Source organism: Rhinoraja longicauda, chromosome 28, assembly GCF_053455715.1.
Source record: "Rhinoraja longicauda isolate Sanriku21f chromosome 28, sRhiLon1.1, whole genome shotgun sequence".
Classification (NCBI taxonomy): Eukaryota; Metazoa; Chordata; class Chondrichthyes; order Rajiformes; family Arhynchobatidae; genus Rhinoraja; species Rhinoraja longicauda.
The window spans coordinates 21857755-21874123 of NC_135980.1; positions in this window are offsets into that span (position 1 = coordinate 21857755).

Genomic DNA, 16369 nt, shown 5'->3' on the forward strand with positions numbered 1-16369 from the left:
AACGCACTGGGTTGGGACCTTCCTTCAATCCCATCCAGAAGTGTCACTTGTCTGTTCCTTCCGCTGATGCTGCCTGACCCCCTGGCTTCCTCCACACATGTCCCGTGTGGAGATTTCTCAGTTAACAGTCGAGGCATTATGTCTGATTTCTTGTATTGAACATGGGTTAAGAGAGATGACTTTAAAGAAAAAAACCCAGCTTTGCACCATCTATCTTATCCTTCCTCCTGAATCTATAGTGCATTACACATTTGCAGTTTGACCAGAATGATTAGGGACAGGCAGCCAGCAAAGTGATTTTCCTGACTTAAGACACTGGAACCCCATATAAATTGAACAGCATTAAAACCTATTAGCTTGGAAGTGATCCAGAAGATATTTCTCTCTATTAATTCAGTCATCCATCAAGGGCAAACAATACATTTTAGTCATAAGATCATAAGTGATAGGAGCAGAATTAGGCCATTCGGCTCATCAAGTCTAATCCGCCATTCAATCATGGCTGATCTATCTCTCCCTCCTGACCCCATTCTCCTGCCTTCTCCTCATAACCTCTGACACCCCTCTGACATTATGGTAAAACATGTGGCATTGTCAAATATTCCACGTCAGCCTCAATTTAGGAAAAATGCATTATAATTCCTGTGATTTTTACAAAACGATTGATATCTGGAGGATATTTGCATGCTCTCAGATTATAACCCTTATTGACAAGTATTTTTCATATCCTTTGCCATACCACATTGTAGTGATTGGCAATAAGCAGCAAAATGTTTGTTAATCTACTTAAAGAAATTAAATTGCATTGGCCATTATAAATTGATCAGTTATTACAAAAATGTTAAGCGTAAACCAAACCATAAAATGACCATTATAAATTTAATCACAGTGAAGTTTGTTACTGCTGACAAACAAAAACTCTAAACTACATGTGTTCCAGGACAATGAAGAGACACAACCATTGTTACATGCAACTGTTAAAACTCTGTACAAATTTGACCCACCTGTTATAATTTATGTAGTAGAAATCTCTGGGCAAGTATTTTATATTTGAGGTTGCCCATTCGGATTATTCAATGCACAATTGTCAGCCAATTGCAGTTTAAAATTAGTAGAATTTTGAAGAGTTTTAGCGTCTTTGAGGCAATTTTGAAAGTTCAGATTGAATCAAATGTTTTCGAAGTGTAAATTTATCTATGGCTGTGTATGGTCTTCATATATTATATTTCAATGCATTATTACCTGCTGCATTTATGAACCTAAATCAGCCTTTTACCGCAACTCCATATATGGTTTAATATGAGGCCATACTGGTTTCACGAGCATTACACTTTGCCCTATTTGATATTCTGAAACCTTATTTATATTTGTTGTAGCTGTCTAGGATTCCAGTGGATTTTTGAATATAAGGGTATTTTAGTATTGTTATTATTTGAGTAAAACAGTACCAATAAACACCAGCTGTTTATTGTGAATGAAACCAAAGATTAACATTTCCTTGCTGTAGTAATACACATTTTCTATGTAAAAAAAAAAACTATGTAGAGTTTTATGTCACTGCTAAAGTGCAGATGGTATTGTGAAGTTGCCACTGTTGTATAATGCTTTCATGTTGTATAGCCTGTCTTGGAGAATAATAATCTTCTACAGGGAAAAAATTAAAGAAATGACGTGGCATTCAGAATGTTGAATCGGTGTGCTATTATTTCATCGAATCTTTTGTCTGTTATTTTCCATTAATCTTTTCTTTTTTTTTTGGGAGAGAAATGTAATAAAAGTCAGAATTTTCCGCATTCAGACTGCCAAAGTTTCGTTGTGTACAAATATAAACGCCACCTCGGCGCACGGTTCTTGAAAATTGGCTGCATCTCTTTATTTAGAGCTTAGCTTTGCCACCGGGACCTAATTCGTGATATCTTATCTACTGTGAAACGCAATGACTGAGTGTAGGCACTCTGTTCCGGTGTTGTTTAAGCTTTTAAAATGGGTAAGTGTTTGGCACTTTTTACAGTTACCTAACTCTTGATTATGTGGTCTGGTGCTTAGGTACGATAATCTTGTTATAAACTCTCCATCAAAGGCACGGTTGTGTCGTTCTTTCCGCATCTTGTCAAAAATCACATATTTGTTCATGCTTTGTCATCTTTGCTGTGTTGTAAATTTTGACATTTATGTTCAATAAATTATTTTCTATTCATTCACTAACACCCGAGTCCAACATCTGGAGTTATTAATTGAACCCGTGCAAAGCTCATAAGATCATAAGACATCGGAGCAGAATCAGGCCATTCGGCCCATCGAGGGTGCTCTACCCAACGGTGTCATGTAACTAGTTCATTGGGATCACTTTCCTTTGTCCAAATGGAGTTGTGAAAATATGGCAACTGATGGCGATAAGAACACTGTCATTGCCATTTAATGAGCGCCACATTATTTGTCTCTTTTGTTTGTTTTCTTTTTTAAATCAGTAAACTGCATGTTCTGCGTAAAATATTGCGATGACATTTTTGTCTAATTTAGCACGTTCCCACAATTTACCTTCTATCACTGATTCGGATTTTGATCTTAACTTCTACTAACACATACGCTCGGTCTGTCGAGGCCTGCTGGATCACCATTTTAACTCCCATTCCCATTCCCACACTGACCTTTCTGCCCTGGGCCTCCTCCATTGCCAGTGTGAGGTCACAAGCAAACTGGAAGAACAACACCTCATATTTCGCTTGGGAAGCTTACAACTCAGCAGTATGAATGTTGAATTCTCTAATTTTAAGTAACTTCTACTAATACTCCCCCCCCCCCCACCACATCCCCTTCCTCCCCACCCCCCCCCCCCCCCCCCCCCCACCCAACACTAGTCGTTTAACCAGTTCCACAGTTCATGACAATGGAACCCTTTTGAGATCACACCTTCCCTAGTCAACAATGGGCCTACCGAGGAACCACCCTGCCTGAGGTCATCAATTGCCAGCCCCGATTTTTTCCTGGTCTTTTGTTGCCTCCATTTTTCCCCCAACATACTTTCAGCCTTAAGAAGGGTCCTGACCCGGAACATCACCCATCCTTTTTCACCACAGGTGCAGCCTGACCCGTTGAGTTACTCCAGCATGTTGTGTCTATCTTTGATCTTATAGAGGTGTATAAAATCATGAGGGGAATAGATAGGGTGAATGCACCCAGGGGCTTTTACCCAGAGTAAGGGGATTAAGAACCGGAAGACATCGGTTTAAGGAGAAAGATTTAATAGGAACATGAGTGGCAACTTTTTCACACAGAGAGTGGCGGGTATAAGGAAAGAGCCTCCAGAGGGGGTAGTTGATGCCGGTAATATTAGACCTTTTAAAGAACATTTGGACAGGTACATGGATAGGATAGGATTACAGGGATATGGGCCAAATGTAGGCCAGCATACACAAACTGGGCTGAAGGGCCTGTTTCCATGCTGTATGAATCTATCACTATGAATCTATTCAGATTAGTTTATTGCCAGGATGCAATGCAATGCAATAATATTCCATGAACAATGTCTACACCATATCTCTATTTACATTGAACCTGTAGCACATTTTGCAACCATCAGGCTTGTCAAAGCACCTCATAACCATTGAATGATGTCCATGGAGAAATATGGCAGCCAAATGGAATACCGTAAGGTCACACGAGCAGTTAGTTTTGTTTAGTTTATTGTTGGCATTTGTACTGAGGTGCAGTGAAAAGCTTTTTAGTTGCTTGCTATCCGGCCAGCGAATAGTCTACATGATTACAATTAGGTTGTCCACAGTGTACCGATACAGGATAAAGTGTGCAACGTTTAATGCAAGATAAAATCCAATAAAGTCTGATTAAAGATTAAAGTCTCTAATGTGGTAGATGGGATGGGCGTTCAGGACTGCTCTCTAGTTGGTGAGAGGATGGTTCAGTTGCCTGATCACAGCTGGGAAGAAACAGTCCCTGAATGTGAAGGTGTGTATTTTCAAACCTCTGTACATCGGGCCTGATAGGAGAGGGGAGAATAAGGAGTGAGACTGGTCCTTGATTATGCGGGTGGCCTTGCCAAGGCAGTGCGAAGTGAAGATGGAGTCAATGGAAGGGAGGTTGGTTTGTGTGATGGACTGGATGGGGTTCACAACTCTCTGTCATTTCTTGCGGTCTTAGATGGAGCCGCTCCCAAACCATGCTGTGATGCATTGTCTGACGGCTAATATTGACCATGATTCAGGGAAGACCATTCTCACCTGTTGCTCAGAGATCTTTTGCAGTACCTGAGAAGTTAGAGAGGACCTTGGTTTAGGACTTTGCAAAAAAAGCGTACAAGCCAAGTGAACTTTTCCTTTGGGGAATGGATTTGGACCTATTACAAGGCACTTACCTCCATCTTATATGCAACAGAGATTCAGGAAGGAGAGTTGCACTCCAGACCATTAGACTTGGACACAAGTGCGAGCTATCGTTTAATTAATTGAAAGATACAGCAATGAAACAGGCCCCTCGGAGCTACAGTGCTGAGAACTATATTCTGCACTTTGTCCTTGAGTCTGACTTGATTGTCTTATGTACAATATTATCTGAGCTGACTTTTTACTGTACCTCAGTACACGTGACAATAATAAACCTAAACCTTCAGTCCACTTTGTCCATGTCCACCACCCGTTTACACTCTTTTGAGGTTATCCCACTTTCTCATCCACTCCCTACGCACGAGGGCAATTTACAGAGGTCCTCTCACCGTAACCTTTGACGCCCTTACTAATCAAGAAACTAACAATCTCAACTTTAAAAAATACCCGAAGATCGGGCCACCACAGCCATCTGATTTCCACAGATTCACCACCATCTGGCTAAAGGAATTCCCCCTCATCCCTATCCTGCATGGTACTCTGTTAACTTATTTTCCCTGCATGCTCATTTCTGTCCATACAGGGCTATTGGGCAAGTTCAACGGCTACATTTCTCAATGTTCCATTTCTAACAATGGTTTGGCTCAGTAGGAAGATTTAGTTTCTTTTTTATTTTGTGGAACTGCCTCTTCACCCAACTGCTGGATGCCTCGGTGTGGAACCTGAAGAAGAGAGGACAACCTGAGAGGTGATCAAAACCCAGTCAATGGTTAAGTGAACAAAGGAATGGGAAAAAAACAATCAATGATAAGGAATGGAAAACCGTGCAACCAAAATTTACTCCAATCTTGGGTTTAGCTTGGAGCCACTTTGTCATTGTTATTTTGTCAATAAAAATAGCAAGCTTCCCAATTTCACTATATTCAACGACAAGGTTACTATGGAGACAGGAGGAACTGCAGATGCTGGTTTACAAAAACAACACAGAGTGCTGGAGTAACTCAACAGGTCAGGCAACATTTCTGGAGGACATGGATTGGCGACATTTTGGGTCGGGACGTAAAATTTCACGATGTTTTAGATAAACCAGACAACAGCTTGGAAAGATGTCATGTAAAACATTAAAGCAGGGAAATCAGATGCATTCATTTGGAATCATTAAGTAGGTTTGATGTGTACATGATTCAGGTTAGTCATTTACTACAGGAAGAAGTCTGGAGATTCGATTACATTAAAGTTAAAAGAATCATTATGTCTGGAACATATTAATATCGTTTTCTTTCACAGAGATATCGTAAATCTCCCTTATAATTATAGCTCTTGTCAAGTTAATTAATTTCATAAATCATGAAATAATCATGCAAGGATGAACAGACTGTCTTTCTTGTTCCTTTGAGAGACAGTGGTTGATGGAAGGGTGAATAGTCTAAGAAATGATGAACGAATTTGAAAGAGTGGATGCTGAAAGAGTATTCCCACTTTGGACCTTTAGACTTTGGAGATACAGTGTGGAAACAGGCCCTTCAGCTCTCCGAGTCTGCGCTGACCAGCGATTTCCCCGTACACGAGCACTATCCTACACATTTGGGACAATTTACAATTTGTAGAAGCCAATTAACCTACAAACCTGCACGCCTTTAGAATATGGAAGGAAAACCCACGCGGTCACATGGGGAACGTGCAGACTCCGTGCAGGCAGCACCCGTAGTCAGGACCGAACCCAGGTCTCTGGCGCTGTGAGGCAGCAACTCTACCGCTGCACTGCTGTGCACTACCCCCCAACTTGTGGGGAAGCGCAGAAGCAAGGCTGTGAATGTGTGGCAGTCACTAAGAAACTAAATGGGGAATGTGGAAGAGAGCATTTCAACCAAAGAACAGTGAAAGTATGGAACTTGCTCCCATAGGATGCGGTGGAAGCTCAGACTAAGAATGTATTTAAGGGGAAGCTGGATATTGACTTTCACGCCCATTTTGCTAGTTCTTGGCCCACTCCCTCCCTTTACCTCTCCCAACCAACCATCTCCCCTATCTATCCGTCTGAAGAAGGGACCCAACCCGAAATGTCGTCTTAGTTTTAGTTTCGTTTAGTTTAGAGGTGCAGGGTGGAAACAGGCCCTTCGGCCCACCGAGTCCAAGCTGACAATCGATCACCCATTCACACTAGTTCTACGTTATTCCACTTTCTCACCCATTTCCAACACACTTAGGGCAATTTTACAGAGCGCCAATTAATCTACAAAACCTGCCCGTCTTTGGAATGTAGGCGGAAACAGGAGCACCTGGAAAAACCCCACGCGATCACAGGGAGAACACGCAAACTCCACACCGACAGCACCCGATGTGAGGATCGAACCTGGGTCTCTGGTGCTGTAAGGCAGCAGCTCTACCAACTCTACCACTATGCATTCCCTCCACAAATGATGCATCCCCCGCTGAGTTTAATTAAAAATAAAAAAAATGCCTATCTAATAACAAGCAAACAAATCAGAACATGCCTTGCCTCATAAACTCTTTTAAGTGCTTTCGAAGATATGGTTGTAATATGATAGAAATCTCTGCTTCACATCAGAAAAAAATTGGACCGTATTAGCAATTTCCCAGAAATTATAAACTTTAGACTTTAGAGATTACTGCGCGGAAACAGGCCCTTCGGCCCATCGAGTCCGCGCTGACCGGCGATCACCCCGTACACTAGCACTATCTTACACACCAGATATATTTTTTAAAATATGGTCTCCATTTATTGAATTTTTAAAAAAGTAAATGGGTTTGTCACAAAACTAAAATTTAAAACTAAAGTTAAAACTTGAGTTTAGGGTTGGATGTACAACTATACTCACTAACTCCCGGATCTATCCCCATAATCTTTATGTTTGTAATTCTCTTTTTTCTTTGCTTTCTCTCTATTAGTTTATAGTCTTTTTTTTTCAGTCTCTTTTAATCTTTATTTTTTCTTGAAAATTTTAAAAATTGAAGCTATGTAAGAACTCTATAACCAGTTTGTCATTTATTATTATTTGTACATATCCTTTAAAAAATGAATTAAAAAAAAAAAAAATAATAATAATATATTTTTTTTACCGAGACCAATTAACTTACAAGCCTGTACGCGTCTGGAGTGTGGGAGGAAGCCGGAGCACCCGGAGAAAACCCACGCGGTCACAGGCAGAACGTACAAATTCAGAGAGCACACCCAGTCAGGTCTCTGGCGCTGTAACGCGGCAACTCTACCACTGCGCCACTTTTTAAAAAAAAGTTGCCCCCTCGGTCTCCTTTAGACCTTCAGTGTTATCAAAAGCTTTTTTTTAAACAGCATTATAAAAGGCAATTTTACAAGCAGTAGATTTCTTGGAAGATGAGACCGCAGGTGAGGAGCAGGTGGAACTCTATGACCCCTATAGAGTGAGGATCTATTCACCCTGATAGAGCCTAACAAAGATTTGGGCAATATTCACAGGCTCTTAATGCATCACATAACATTTCTTAACCACTGCTTTAATGCAAATGTTATCCCATTTACATGAGTTAATGCCTCTGCTAAATAGCAGGCGGGGGATTGCAGTACCAACGTAAAAACAAGTCTTGATGTTCATACAGCCAGCAGCCTTAAGGGACACAACGCATATATTTTTACAACTTCTTCAGAGAACATTGAAACAGCTTCAATGGAACATCACTTTCGTGCAACAGAACAGGGAACCGCAGGTGCTGGTTTACAACAAAAAAGACACAGAGTGCTGGAGTAACTCAATGGGTCAGGCAGCATCTCTGGAGGACATGGATAGTGATGTTTCAGGTCGGGACCCTTCCTCAGACTGATGCATATTGTTTTATTCCTCCTCCATTTTACTCTCTCCACAAATTATACTTGCCCCAACGTGGACAAAAGGCATGCCTTTGTCACCATTGTAGACGACTGTATATTGGATAGCCCAGGCTTAATTTTCTTGTTGCTTTGCTTTGTCAGATACAAATTTCTTCATAAAATATTCATAAATGGTAAAATGAAGTAACAACTGTAAATGTTAACCTATGTTCTTGCCCTCATTGTTCACATTTTTAGTCCCTATCATAAGTGGGCGAGCTGTTGCCTCACGGATCCAGAGGCCCAGGTTTGGTCCTGACCTCAGGTGCTGTCTGTGTGGAGTTTGCACGTTCTCCCTGCAAACAGGTGGGTTTCCTCCGGGTGCTCCATTTTCCTCACACAACCTAATGACGTGCGGGGTTTGTGGGGTTAATTGGCCTCTCTAAATTGTTCCTAGTGTGTAGGGAGTGAATGCTAGAGTGTAATAATGTGGAACTAATGTGAACAGGCGATCAATGGTCAGCATGGTCTCAGCGGGCCAAATGGCCTTTTCCCATGCTGTATTCTTCGATCTTTCAATAAATCAAACATCTCCACCCAAATAATAGGTTTTATTCTGTGAACTTCCATGGATTTCTTGGTGAAAAGTTTATCTGTTCTGGCTTTCTTTTCACTTATTTTCCTCCAATATTGGTGCCATTTCATGCTCTCAACCTGTTTCTTCCCTCGTCCCAAAACTGTGTGCCTTGGTAGGTTAATTGGCCTCTGTCACATTGCCCCTGGTTTGTAGGGTGTGGAGGAGGAGGTAGAATAACATAGAATTAGTGTGACATGGTGATAGATGGTTGGCGTGGACTCGGTGGGCAGAAAGGCCTGTTTCCATCCTGTATCTTTCAATTCAATCAATCGAAAACTCCCACGTCCTTCAGTCCATGTTCTCCCTCCCTAACTGCTCCCAATCACTCAATAGACAATAGACAAAAGACAATAGGTGCAGGAGTAGGCCATTCGGCCCTTCGAGCCAGCACCGCCATTCAATGTGATCATGGCTGATCATTCTCAATCAGTACCCCGTTCCTGCTTTCTCCCCATACCCCCTGACTCCGCTATCCTTAAGAGCTCTATCTAGCTCTCTCTTGAATGTATTCAGAGAATTGGCCTCCACTGCCCTCCGAGGCAGAAAATTCCATAGATTCACAACTCTCTGACTAAAAAAGTTTTTCCTCATCTCTGTTCTAAATGGCCTACCACCTTATTCTTAATCTGTGGCCCCTGGTTCTGGACTCCCCCAACATTTGGGAACATGTTTCCTGCCTCTAACGTGCCCAACCCCTTAATAATCTTATACGTTTCGATAAGATCCCCTCTCATCCTTCTAAATTCCAGTGTATGCAAACCTAGTCGCTCCAGTCTTTCAACATATGACAGTCCCGCCATTCCGGGAATTAACCTAGTAACCCTACGCTGCACGCCCTCCTGCTCAATGACAAGATGACCTTGTATACAGCTTAATGCTAATGGTCACCTTGGTTTTATCCCCTCCTCTCCCCTCCCCCCCCCTTCCCTCCGGGTATCAAACTTATCTTTGTCCCCTTCCCCACACTGATGGAGCGTCTTTGCCTTGAAACATTAACTCTTGTTTATCTTCCCACAGATGCAGCCTGACCTGCTGACCATTTCCATTTTTTTCCGTTCTTATTTTGGGTTTCCATCTTCTGCAGTTTTCTTGATTTTTCTTAGAAACATGGAGACTTGTAGCCGGTAGGAGACAACTTGACCATCGATTCCTTGCTGGATGAACACAAAGGCTGTTCAGTGTAATCTTTGTAGGTGTAATCCTCATCCTCTGAGCTCAATTTAATAAGACACAAATTCCTTCAGACACTCTATTATCGGTCTAGTTCCAATTAGTTTTAGTTTAGCTTAGTTTAGAGATACAGCATGGAGACAGGCCCTTCAGCCCACCGAGTTCGTGCTGACCACCGATCACCATCAAAGGTATTGCATGGACACCAGCCCTTTGGCCCACCCCCACTATCAATCACACTAGTTCAATGTTATCGCATTTTCTCATCCTCTCCCTGCACTCTTAAGGGGAATTTTACCGAGACCAATTAACCCACAAACTCGCTGGTCTTTGGGATGTGGAAGAAAAACCGGAGCACCTGGAGGAAACCCACACGGACCCAGGGAGAACGTGTAAACTCCACAGAGAACAGCAGCTGAGGTCGGGATCGAACATGTGTCTCTGGTGCTCTGAGGCACCGGTTCTTCCAGTGACACCACTGTGTCCCCCAGGTAGCATATATTTCCAACAAGATCCAATGAACAATATCAACAAGTCATAAAGTGTAGGAAAAAAACTGCAGATTCTGGTCCAAATCGAAGGTAGACACAAAATGCTGGAGTAACTCAGCGGGTCAGGCAGCATCTCAGGAGAGAAGGAATGGGTGGTGTTTCGGGTCGAGACCCTTCTTCAGACTGATGTCAGGGGAGGGGGCGGCACAAAGATAGAATGTAGTTGGAGACGGGAAGACTGGTGGGAGAACTGGGAAGGGGAGGGGATAGAGAGGGAAAACAGGGACTACTTGAAGTTAGAGAAGTCAATGTTCATACCGCTGGGGTGCAAACTACCCGTGAAATATGAGGTGCTGTTCCTCCAATTTGCGCTGGGCCTCACTCTGACAATGGAGGAGGGCCAGGACAGAAAGGTCAGATTGGGAATGGGAGGGGGAGTTGAAGTGCTGAGCCACCAGGAGATCAGGTAGGTTAAGACGGACTGAGCGGAGGTGTTCAGCGAAACGATCGCCGAGTCTGCGCTTGGTCTCGGCGAGACCCGATACGTCACCCATTCCTTCTCTCCCAAGATGCTGCCTGACCCGCTGAGTTACTCCAACATTTTGTGTCTACCTTCAACAAGTCATAAAGTTGAACTTAAAGTTTGGTGAATTCATCAAAGGAATCTCAACAAAAGTAGAGCTTACAAGACTAAACATGAGTGAATTATGATTCCAAATTATTTTCACAAACATCAGAAACATGGGCTGCTATTGTAAACATCAGCAATACTCAGGAGACACAAGAGGCGGCAGAGAAAAGACTCGATTCTTCCCAAATCAATGTTGTTAAAAAATATTCATAAGCTGAAACATTATTAAACATTTAAAACAATTTCTTGATTAGGAATAATCCCTAGCTTGGTATAACGGTATAATTAGTGGTGTGCAATGTGGAATAAAAATATTAATTTAAAATTTTCCCATTTCAAAAGTAAAATCAGCATCATTTATCACAACAAATCCATTCAACTTTATTAACCTGTGCTTGGTTTGAGCAGACACACAGCACATGTGATGCAAATGCTATTACTTCATTGTGGCTAGTATTGGTGAGGTTACTGGTCTACCAGCACCTGTTTGACTTTGGTACACAATCTGCAAAAATACAAGCTTGAATTATCAGCGTTGAAACTAACTGGGAAAAGTTCGCTGCTCGGTGCTTGAGGTTTCGGGTTTAGGTTTATTGTTGTCAATAAGTGAAAAGATTGGTTTTGCGCGCTATCCAAACAGATTAGATATGCTACACGTAAATCCAATCAAGTCAAACTCAAGTAAGTAAGGAAGGGTGAAGGGGAAGATACAGAGTACAGAATATAGTTCTCAGCACCGTGGGGCTTCAGTTTCACAAACGAAGTCCAATGTCCGCTGTGGAGTCGAGGTGAATCGCATAGTATCCTAACTTACGGAAGGACCGTTCAGAAGCCTGATTACAGAAGGGAAGACGCTGTTCCTGAGTCTGGTGCTGTGCACTTTCAATCTCCTGCACCTTCTACCGGTCGGGAGCTGTGTGTTACTGCCAATAACTGCTATTAAGCCAATGAAGGGTGACAACATTTGACTGACATTACCTGCACATACAGTGTATAAAACATCCCAAGGGGCTTCATGAAAGATAGAACAGCACAGGAATAGTCTCTTCAGTCCACAATGTCTGTGATAAACATGATGCCAAGTTAACTCCTCTGCCTGCACGTGATGCATGTTTCTCCATTCATTATATTGTCATGTGCCTTTCTGAACACCTCTATCCTATTGGCCCATAATCACGCACCCCTGGCAGCGTGTTCCAGGCACCCACCACTTTCTGTGTAGAAAAAAACCTGCCCCGCTGATCTCCTTTAAACTTTTGCCCTCTCACCTTGAAGCTATGCCCTCCAGTATTTGACATTACCACCCTGGGAAAACGATTCAGACTGAAGAAGGGTCTTGACATGAAATGTCACTCATTCCTTCGCTTCGGAGATGCTGCCTGCCCTGCTGAGTTACTCCGGCATTTTGTATCTCCCTTCAGTGTAAACCAGCATTGACGGTTCCTTCCTGCACATAAAATAGTACAGCACGTGAAGAGGCCCTTCAGCCCACAATGTCCATGTGAACGTGATGCCAATTTAAACTTATCTCATCCTCCTGCACATGATCCATATCCCCCACTCCCTGCTTATCCACCTGAAAGCCTCGAACACCACCATTGCATCTGCCTCCATCACCAGCCCCCAGCAGAGAATGCCAGGCACTTGCCTTCCTCTGTGTATAACTCTTTCCCAGCTCATCTCCATGAAACATTGACCCTTTTACCTTAAAGCTATGCCCTCCAGTCTAAGACCCTGGGTAAAATGTTCTGACTGTCTACCCTATCTGTGCCTCTCATAATTGTAAATAATTCTATCACGTGTGTAACGTTATAGGGTCATAGACTCAAACAGCATGGAAACAGGCCCTTGGGCCCAACTTTGGCTCGATTATAGACAATAGAGAATAGACAATAGGTGCAGGAGGAGGCCATTCGGTCCTTCGAGCCAGCACCGCCATTCAATGTGATCATGGCTGATCATTCTCAATCAGTACCCCGTTCCTGCCTTCTCCCCATACCCCCTGACTCCGCTATCCTTAAGAGCTCTATCTAGTTCTCTCTTGAATGCTTTCAGAGAATTGGCCTCCACTGCCTTCTGAGGCAGAGAATTCCACAGATTCACAACTCTCTGACTGAAAAAGTTTTTCCTCATCTCCGTTCTAAATGGCCTACCCCTTATTCATAAACTGTGGCTCCTGGTTCTGGACTCCCCCAACATTGGGAACATGTTTCCTGCCTCTAACGTGTCCAACCATAATCATGTATTGTCTTTCCGCTGGCTGGTTAACACGCAACAAAAGCTTTTCACTGTACTTCAGTACATGTGACAATAAACTAAACTGAACAGAACTTGCTAATGCCAACTGAAACATCTTTTAATTGCTGTTATAGTACCAAACTCAACTACCTCCTCTGACAGCTCCTTCCAAATACCAGCCACTCTCTCGGTGGAAAAAGTTGCCCCTCAGGCTCCCATTAAATCTTTCTCCTCTCATCTTAATGTTACCAAAGACACTGCTCCATAACAAAATATCAAAATAACAAAGAGCACCAGAGTGAAATTAGTAATGTTTTAAAGTGGAGCAGGTAAATCTTTGGATAACATTGTGCTATAGATTTCTCAGCCTTGCCTGTGCCAATGGGGACTGTCTATCTGCACTTATTAGAATGAGGACACAACATGTATTAAAGTTAACAAGAAGCAGTCAGTGGTGATTAAACCAGTGAAACAGTTACACGTCACATCAGATTGTTGATAAATACTCTACTGAGGCTGCTTGAAATGATGCCTTGCTCAGAACGCTTTCTTAGACAGCCTCCGCCATTCATTGAGTGGCAATTTGTTAAACACAGTACATGAAGAGCAGTTGAATTAACCCCAATATATCCACAAGCTTCAAAATGACACCGAGTGTCAATAGCACATGAGCACTTTAATGATGCATGCAAACCTCTCTTTCTGCCACTTTATGGATTAATTTTAACAGTAATCATGAATGATTTATCGAACATTTTAGAGACAGGTAAGTGAAGAGCCGCACTTAATTCACTGCTAAGTAATAAAGGCCGATCTTTAATCTTTACATTCACACAGCATAGAGGCGCAGGGGCTGAACAGTGCTGCAGCGGTAGTGTTGCTGCCCCACAGCGCCCGAGACCCGGGTTCCATCCTGACTCCCGGTGCTGTCTGTGAGGAGTTTGTACGTTCTCGATGTGACCGCGTGGGTGCTCCAGTTTCCTCCCACATTCCATAGACGTACGGATTTGTAGGTTAATTGACTGCTGTAGATCAGCCCTAGTGTGTACGATTGAACGAGTGTATGGGTGATCGCTGGTTGGCCTGGACACAGTGGGCCGAAGGGCCTGCTTGCACACTTTATCCAGTGCACCCATACACTAGTTCAATCGTACACACTAGGGCCTATTTATCTCTAATCTCACTCTTACATTTGGGCCAATTTATAGCAACTAATTAATCTACTAACCTGGCATATTTTTGGGATGTAGAGGGAAACCAGAGCATCTGGCAAAAATGCAGAGAGTCAGAGGGGAAAAGTGCAAACTCCACACAGACAGCCCCTGAGACAGTGTTTCAATTGTCTGTGCCTTTGCAATAGACAATAGACAATAGGTGCAGGAGGAGGCCATCCGGCCCTTCGAGCCAGCACCGCCATTCAATGTGATCATGGCTGATCATTCTCAATCAGTACCCCGTTCCTGCCTTCTCCCCATACCCCCTGACTCCGCTATCCTTAAGAGCTCTACCCAGCTCTCTCTTTGCAGCACCATGCCTCTCTACCACTGCGTCCCTGTGTAACAATAATGTACCTGATCATAACATTTTAGTTTTTGGTCCAAAGTGGATTATTTTAAATTCATGTTAAAATCTATTTGCCACCATTGTAGCTATTGTACCATTGGCTATTTGCCACCATTGTAGCTCAATGTTGCTGGACAAAGCCAGGGGCCTTGATGAACCTTATAATGGATCTTAACAAACTCTTGCTGTAGATCAAATAAATAAATATCATCCATAGTTACTTATTCACAAAATGCTGGAGTAACTCAGCAGGTCAGGCAGCATCTCAGGAGAGAAGGAATGGGTGACGTTTCGGGTCGAGACCCTTCTTCAGACTGATGGGGAAGGGTCTCGACCCGAAATGTCACCCATTCCTTCTCTCCTGAGATGCTGCCTGACCTGCTGAGTTACTCCAGCATTTTGTGAATAAATACCTTCGATTTGTACCAGCATCAGCAGTTATTTTCTTATATCCATCCATAGTTACTTCTCTATACACCACTTACCACTTTAATTCTTTGTTAACCTGCTCACTGCCAAGATGTTTTTTTCATTATTGGCCATCCTGGGCCAGGTTTTTTCTGGGTCAAGGACAACTTTATCGCACAACTTTATCAACTTTATCATAAAATGGGACCAAGCCGAAACGAGTAATACTCGGGGCTGGCACTGAATAGGTTAAAGAAATTCAATCAGGTTCATCAGGCACAATCTATCTTTATGAATCCAAAAATGTTCCAAGTGTCCAGTCACTGCATCATCAGTTACAGCTTTCCTAGATTCCACAACTATAGATAGGTTGGCCATTACTCCATCATTTCCTTCTGTTACCGTCCCGAAAATGGTGACGTTTTCCAACGCTAAAGGGGAAAAAAAAACTATTGAGGGTTTAGGAAGTTTGTTGTTGTTGTTCGAGCACCTCCAAAATTCTTGCTCACTTCATTTAACAGCTATTAATGAAACTCTCTGGCTATTTTCTCCTTCACAGTTACTCTATTGGAATCTGATTTATTATTCATGTCCTACAACCATGCCTTATCAATATCCAGCAATCCAGATCAATTTTTGGCTGGGATCCATGTATGCCATCCATAAGAAATTGTTACATAGGCAGCATCCTCATCAATCCATTCGCTCCAATCCATTTCTCAATATACCCCGCCTCCCTTTCCCCTACGGTATCACAATTCACACCTCTTCTCTCCTTATCTCACAACCTTATGTCTTTTCCCCTCTGGCCTTTGTCCAAACATCTGCCGATCAACCCCCCCCCCCCATCCTCCCACCTGTATCCACCTATCACTTGCCAGGCTTTGTCTCATCCCATTCCTCTCTTCTTGCTTTCTCCCCCCCGCCAATCCGTCTGAAGAAGGGTCCTAACCCAAAAGGTCACCTATCCCTGTTCTCCAGAGATGCTGCCTGACCCGCCAAGTTACTCCAGCAATGTATGCCTTTATTTCTCACACTTTCCTGAATTAACTACTTCCTATTTTTGTTTTTTTCTTTCATGAAGTGTCC